This window comes from Priapulus caudatus, unplaced genomic scaffold (assembly GCF_000485595.1).
Source record: "Priapulus caudatus unplaced genomic scaffold, Priapulus_caudatus-5.0.1 Scaffold70, whole genome shotgun sequence".
Lineage (NCBI taxonomy): Eukaryota > Metazoa > Priapulida > Priapulimorpha > Priapulimorphida > Priapulidae > Priapulus > Priapulus caudatus.
This window is the reverse complement of record NW_014577131.1, coordinates 784163-791988: the sequence shown is the minus strand read 5'-3', so window position 1 is coordinate 791988 and position 7826 is coordinate 784163. Positions and strand designations below refer to the sequence as shown.

The window sequence follows — 7826 nt, the reverse complement described above, 5'->3', positions numbered from 1 at the left end:
ACAGTTCTACCCCTGCTGGGGTATTACAGTCTGATTCGACTCTTCACAGGCGCCGGGCATTTTGAGATGAGCAACTTGTATTCCTGTATAATATAACAAAGATCCGCCTTTCCTGTGACTCGTCGATTTGCTTGTCACTCTGAACACTGCCATCCAAGAAGTCTACACGGCATCCCACGCTACATGACGATCGATAATCTAAAGATTTTATATGAACAGCGGGAATATATATATATATATATATATATATATAGCCGTGCACTATTTGTCTTCCACCTATAGCGCAGTCACGGTCCAGCAAAACGCAGTCTGCATTGACTCGTGGATTTGCAATCAATGAATCTTACATAACGATCGAGGAATATCTACACGTCAAATCTTCCATCCCGCGACTGCACAGGAAACAGCGAACAGCATTAATAACGCATCGTCAACAGCTGTCTATTCTGAGCTTACTGACGATGATATAGCAGCTACCGCCTGTATAGTATTATTTAGTAACGAATTCTGGCTTGGATTGGCTTGGATTTTGGCTGACTATCAAGTATCAACAGAAGCCACGAAATAAGAGCAATGTAAATTATTCTAGACGTTGTCCCCTTAAAAGATGCTGTCCTAGATAAGAGACCCAGTTGCTATCCCTTCCATCTGCATCAGCTAGCAGTCGCACATGTGCAGCAGCAAGAGGCATGCAATTTAATGCTCAGGAATAGCAAATAGTCTGGTCATCAATAAATAGCAATGCTTTCTGCCAGCTAGACTGTCTATGCCAAGACCACAGCCGCCGAGCAAGCATGCACGTATACATCACTTTGCTGAGCTGCCAATGCTAAACACAATTAACAAACCTACCGAACAACAGAACACAAAAGAAATTACACATACCCCAACGAATAGAAACAAACCGTAACTTACTAAACTATCAACGAACATTGAACAATATGCAACTAAAGTAAATAAATATCATCATATAAATACTATCACATCACGAAAGTGAACGCATAAATACTATCCCAAAGAAGTTCTCCCTAACCGCATACAAAATCAATTAAAGAAATTTCAAGGGTTTCTCGAAAACATGGTAAAGATTCAAACCATTTCAAACGCATTTTTGCAAATCTGTACATCTCTGGGGAAATCTGGTACCGCTGGCTGTAGCGGGTCTGGAACACTAGCCTAAGCCACTGAATGTGGAAAATCTGGCACACACACATGGGGAACCGGTACCTGTGTGTACGCCGTCTTCAAAAACAGCGCTGCAACACATTTACCAACACACGCCCACGAGTAAACAGTCAAGACTTAGTCTAGACCACCGTACAGTTCCAGTGTCAGACATTAATACTCCATCAATACAGTTACAATATATCAGTTACAGTGTACTTTGTAGAGTGTAGACTAATGTCATACACTGGGCAACATTCTCTTCCAGTGTCATACACTGGGCAACATTCTCTTCCAGTGTCATACACGGAGCAACATTCTATTCCAGTATCATACACGGAGCAACATTCTATTCCAGTGTCATACAACACAGGGCAACATTCTCTTCCAGTGTCATACACTGGGCAACATTCTCTTCCAGTGTCATACACGGAGCAACATTCTATTCCAGTATCATACACGGAGCAACATTCTCTTCCAGTGTCAAACACTGGGCAACATTCTATTCCAGTGTCATACACGGAGCAACATTCTCTTCCAGTGTCAAACACTGGGCAACATTCTATTCCAGTGTCATACAGGCGGAGCAACAGTTCTCTTCGCAGTGTCAGAACACTGGCAGAACATTCTATTCCAGTGTCATACACGAAGCAACATTCTATTCCAGTGTTATACAACACGGGGCAACATTCTCTTCCAGTGTCATACACGGAGCAACATTCTCTCTAGTGTCATACAACACGGGGCAACATTCTATTCCCAGTGTCATACAACACGGGGCAACGTTCTATTCCAGTGTCATACACTGGGCAACATTCTTTTCCAGTGTCATATACTGGGCAACATTCTATTCCAGTGTCATACACTCCACCAATACAGTTATAATATATCAGTTACAGTGTCATGTATATACTTTGTAGTGTGTAGAGTGTCATACACTGGGCAACATTCTATTCCAGTGTCATACAACACGAGGCAACATTCTATTCCAGTGTCATACAACACGGAGCAACATTCTCTTCCAGTGTCATACAACACGGGCAACATTCTATTCCAGTGTCATACAACATGGGGCAACACCATATTCCAGTGCCATACAACACGGAGCAACATTCGATTCCAGTGTCATACAACACGGGGCAACACTCTATTCAGTTGCCATACAACACGGAGCAACTCGATTCCAGTGTCATACAACATGGTGCAACATTCTATTCCAGTGTCATACAACACAGAGCAACATTCTCTTCCAGTGTCAAACAACACGAGCAACATTCTATTCCAGTGTCATACAAACACGGGGCAACAACTCTATTCCAGTGCCAAACAACACAGAGCAACATTCGATTCCAGTGTCATACAACACGGGGCAACATTCTCGCTATTACTTACAGCTTTGAGGATGAATCGGTTGATCAGGTAGAACAAAAGAGCAGGACACAAATCCAGACATCACGACGAGAGAGAACCATGATGCAACTGTAACAAAAAACAAATCATACACGTGAATGCAGGGCCGGAGCTATACTAGGAATTAATGTAATGGGGGGGGGGGATGGGGACACAAGATGAAGCGGGCGCTCGCTTCTAGGTGGGGGGGGGACCGCTCCCCCAGGAAATTTTGAATATAGAAGCTCTGAAATGCCATTTCCAGCCATTTCAGGTAGGTTACTTACATACCTAAACTCCCAAACCATTTAGCGCGAGTATTTTCTAATCTTTAAGCTTTTTTTTGGTGGGGCCAGCTGCCCCTTGCTAGCTACGGCCCTGCTATGTACGTTAGGCTATGTTTGTTATTCATGCCTAAACTTTATTAATGGTTTTGGATCATGATTAATTTTAGTGGGTCCTAATGAAAATCTCATTTCAGTGCTGGCAACGTGTAAAACGCAAATTTATCTAATTTAGTCTTGATTGTTCATAGTTTACTTTACATGGGAGTGGAAAATTGAAAAAGTTAATAAATATTTTATATATATAAAATAATTAATATATTAATTTTATATTTATAAATAATTAAAAATAAATCAATTGTCAGCAGGTTCGAAAATAATTACTACTCTGAAACACAAAGTGTGATGTTAGCCAGAAAAAAGTATCCTGAAGGAAACAGTCTATGAGCTACTTCCGCACATTACCAAGTTATCTTTGAGAACATGCATACTGAAAGTGTAACAAAACAAGTGCCGCGGAGCGAACAGCGCTCATCTAACGTCTACTGCGGTGACTCTGTGGTGGAGTGGTGGGATTCTAGTAAACCCTGTTAGTCCAAATTGTGTTCACATACACGCCGAAACAGTGGAATGCACAGGGATGGTATCAGGAACCTTCTCAAAGGAATGTTTGTTAGGATCGTTATGAAAGTTGCCAGGAGATGGCGCGATACGTTTAAGTGTCTTCAGATTAAAGATGGAAGCTCCATGTATGTAGTAGCAACAACTATTTGCAAGACAGAATAGGTAAGCACTCATCCATTTACCTACACGCAAGCCTACAGCTGCAATAGAGAGCTGCCACCGTAACTAATTAACGCAGGCAAAAACTACACAGCACCACCACATGCACTGGCAGTGGCCACTGGCAGTGGCATACGTTACATGTAAAATACTGGACAGTACAGAATGCCATAGAAATTATAGAATTTAGGGAACCTTCTTCAACCAAATTTAGGCTTTTGAAATTTCACTGTGACATTGTAGCCTCGTACATCCAGGCATGAGTATAGATTCTACTAGCAAACCGGCAGCAAATTCTTTCTAACAGACAGTAAACAAATCCATGTTTAACCCTCCTCTTGAGGGTCAAAAGGTTATCCGACACTTACTCTTCGCATGTCAGCAGAAGGGACATTTCATGTCCCTTCAATAAAGCCATAAAAAAGCTAGGTCACCGCTGAAAACAAAAAAGTTTTTCAATCGCTCTGTCAGACCATGTCCTCAGAAAATGTCTAAAATCTGCCCTGTGCCTATTGACCTTTGACCTGTGACCTCCAATTTCGGCACAGTGATGGCTTTTCTACCATGATGCTATACACCGACTATCACGAGCCTAGGTCGAGCCGTTTAGATTTGTGCCGCAATTCTGCATTTCCTCCTATACCTTAAGTTAAGGAGTGAATGTTCCCCTTCTTTTTACACTCTTGACCTTTGACTTTGACCCCCAGCTTCGACATCCCAACTCGTTTTGACGATCCCCCCCCCCCGATGTGCCGAATACGTGACCGTACGTCGAGCGGTTAAGATTTGTGCCCAACTGTTGACGACGGACGGACGCACGCACGCACGGACGGACGGACAGACGGACGATCGTGCAATCTACAAGGTGCATCTGACTAGCTAAGCTAATAAAGTGAGATGAGCTAATAAATACCAGGAAACTAAAAATATACTATGCTAAAATATAATTTATATAAATAACAGAACCAGCAGCCCTGAAACTAGCTATAGTACTATAGCCCGCGTACAGTTGCCACAGGGCTATAATAATAGAACATTTTTATGCTAGGTTTCGCAACTGCACCTGTTCCCCAAAGGTTCCACAAAAAATCGCTCACAAAACGCAAAATGATCCGGCTTTTTACCACTTTTATTTATCTACATGGACATCTCACCTATCTTTTTGAACACTTTCCCCAACTTTACACCATGTATTTATGCATTTATTCCTCAAAGTGCTAGCACTACTTGCATTTCGTTTTGAATTGCTGTTGTGTACACACGTGTTATAATAGGTTTATGTGTAGTCACTGACTATGTTCGTTGTATTACTGAAAATAAACCATTTGTAAAAATGTCAAATCAGTCATTTAAAAAAAAGCTGCGGTATCCGGGGAATGATCCGGGCCTGTAAAATCCCTTTAACCTACAGGCCGCGGCTGGCCTGTACTTTTCAAACTAATTTCTACAGTAAAAACCCGCGTATAAGAACATAGATTTTTCCAAGTTAGCCTCAACATGTTCTTATATAAATGGTGCTTACTGAAAAATTAGCTCAAAAGGTTCTTAAATAGGTTCTTAATTGTTTCTACTTTTAATATGTATAGCAAGTAGAATAAGCAGTACTGTTGTCTCAATAACAATGCCAGGGTGCTGGCATTGTTATTGTTGAGCATTGGCATTGGCATTGGCATTGGCATTGGCTTGGTATTGCATCGATATTGTTGAGCTCGTCTTTTTTATTTTACCTGTGTTTTCTTTTTAAGTCTTCATCTGCATGGAAATTAAGAACCTACTTTAAAATCTTAGCCTAAAACAGGTTTAATGTAAAGGGGTCTAAATGGGAAATTTTAGCCTAACATGTTCTTAAATCTATGTTCTTATACGCGGGTTTTTACTGTACCCGGTGGTATAACGTACTGATCAGCTGCCAGTTTCTTCCAGTTCGCGCCGAGAGCGCCGTGGGCGACGAGAGGAGAAGCTAGAGTGGCGCCGACTATGCTGTGAGTGCCGGAGACGGGAAGCTTAAGGAAGGTCGCCACGCACCAACCAGATGCTGCTACCTGAAACACATTTAGCAGGGGTAGAAATAACTTTTGAGCAAGCGAGTCCTGCCCTCAAGAGAGGGAGTCTGCAGCAAAACGAGGGAGTCCGGGCAATCTGAAGTTCAAAACTAAAGATATTGAAAACAATAACGCATGTTGAAGATTCATGCGGTTTGCATGTCTGCCAAATGTTCTGTGGACATTTGCTGAAAAAATACGGTAATTCGCGCGAGGCCGTGTGTTCTGGAACGTACTAGTTAGTATAGCAGAATTTTCAGGGAGTCACACGGACTCCTGCATATATGTCAAATCAGGGAGTCCAACAGTAAAGTCGGGCCCGGAGGAGTATTTGATTCCGGACTCCGGTATTTTGCCCCCTGAAATTACCACGCAACCGAACTCGCACGGAATTACTATTAAATGATTCCCGTGAACAGAAGGCAATCGCGCAGCATTAATAGAAAACAATTACAGAAATTACTGCAGTAATGCAAACATGAACGATGTAGGCAGTAACATGAAATCACGTTGGATACAGGAAAACGGTTGTTCAAAAGGGAAATGTACGTAAAAGAGATGGAACCGTTTGCATGGGGGGGGGGGGAAGACTTTGATATTGAGTAGATTGGTGAAAAGTAATGTAAACATAAAAGGTAGAACTAAACCAGATGAGACGGGATACTAGAGAAGCGTTGCCGAAAGAAGGTGTTGACCGAAGTGCTGAGCGCAGATCTTGGCGCGCAGTTCCGAGCAAGGCGCATCCGGGGAAGCGTCCTACGAAGTATGCAGCGCTGCAGCTATGGATCGATCCGTGCGCCGGCGTTACGCCGGCGCGACACGCATCCATAGCTGCCAGCGAACAGTCCACAATTTTAGTGGGGGACACAAGAGGGCAGAACATTTGGGACGTGAACAGTGTTCACTTGTTATAAAAACATAATGTCTCTGTTCGTAACCTAGCTGTGTCACGCGAAATCACAGAAACTGACGAATTTTCGCGGTTCGCGAACGCTGCTCCATAATGGGAAATGGCTGCAAAGACAAGAGGCTATATATAGACTGGACTGCTAGCTGCCCACGCACTCAGCATCCACTCGATTCCCATCGACGTGACTAAGCTAAGCGCGGAGAGTGGAACGAGTGCAGTCTATGGGCCTATAGGCGCGCGCAGGCGGCGCACTGCTTTCCAACTCCCGTACGAGCCTCGCCATTGGAACGTTGCAAAAACGTTGCAGTGTTGCGGCTGACAGCCATTTCCATTACTGGGCAAGGTTCGCGAACGCGAGAGAATTTCGTCAGTCTTTGTGTGATTTCGCATGACACAGCTCGGTTACGAACAGAGACATTATGTTTTTATAACAAGTGAATACTGTTGTTCAAGGAGAAACAAAGATGGAAGCTGTTGAATGTGTATTCGTGCTGTGAAAGTTTAAATGAAGTGAGCGTCGACGCGAATTTTGGCAGCACGCTTCCCTACCTGCTATATATATTAGTGTAAGCGTGCAACAGTCGCGCGCGCGAGAGCAATGCAAGCCGGCAGCGTACGTTGGACGTAGGATTTCGACGGAATTTACAGGAAACTCGGCAATAATAGGTCAAAGAGAGTAGGCCTATGCTATAGAAACATGAAGAAGTTGGTAGTAAATAGATTTCGTATTTAGTTAGCATTATATTTTATTATATTTTAGTAGGAGTACTAGTAACACTAACAGGAGTCGTCATTATTAATATTAGTAAACTTACTAGTACCGGTAAACACAGTTTGTCATTATTAGCTCCTGTAGTAACTAGTACTAGTAGTAGTATAATGTAGTAGTCCTGGTACTTAGTAGTACTAGTAGTACTTACTACTACTAGTAATTATTGTAACATGTACTTGTAGTAATAGAAGTATTCGTAGGTGTGGATACAATTCGATGCTCGCATTGGGGGATCGTGTTAGATATCATATATATAAATATAGCCTAGGTGCCTGTAGAAAATCACTGAGTACGAGGCACATTGGTTTTATTGGGACTGCATGTTCTCTATCCTTGGGCCGTCCGAGTCGGAGCACTCGCGGAATTTCACGGTGAATCTTACGGGAACACTTACAGTTCTGCTTCCGGCACTCTTCACGGAGTTGGCACTTAAGAAAATCGTCTCTCAAAACAACGGCGGGAACGCCGTCTGCCACACCAGT

At 42.8% G+C, this 7826-nt stretch overlaps 1 protein-coding gene across 1 annotated transcript in view; it reads right to left on the bottom strand.

Moving 5' to 3' along the window:
- Positions 1 to 7826, bottom strand: part of LOC106821360 (sodium-dependent phosphate transporter 1-like) — an 87635-nt gene that overhangs the window by 45901 nt on the left and 33908 nt on the right. The window lies entirely within an intron of this gene.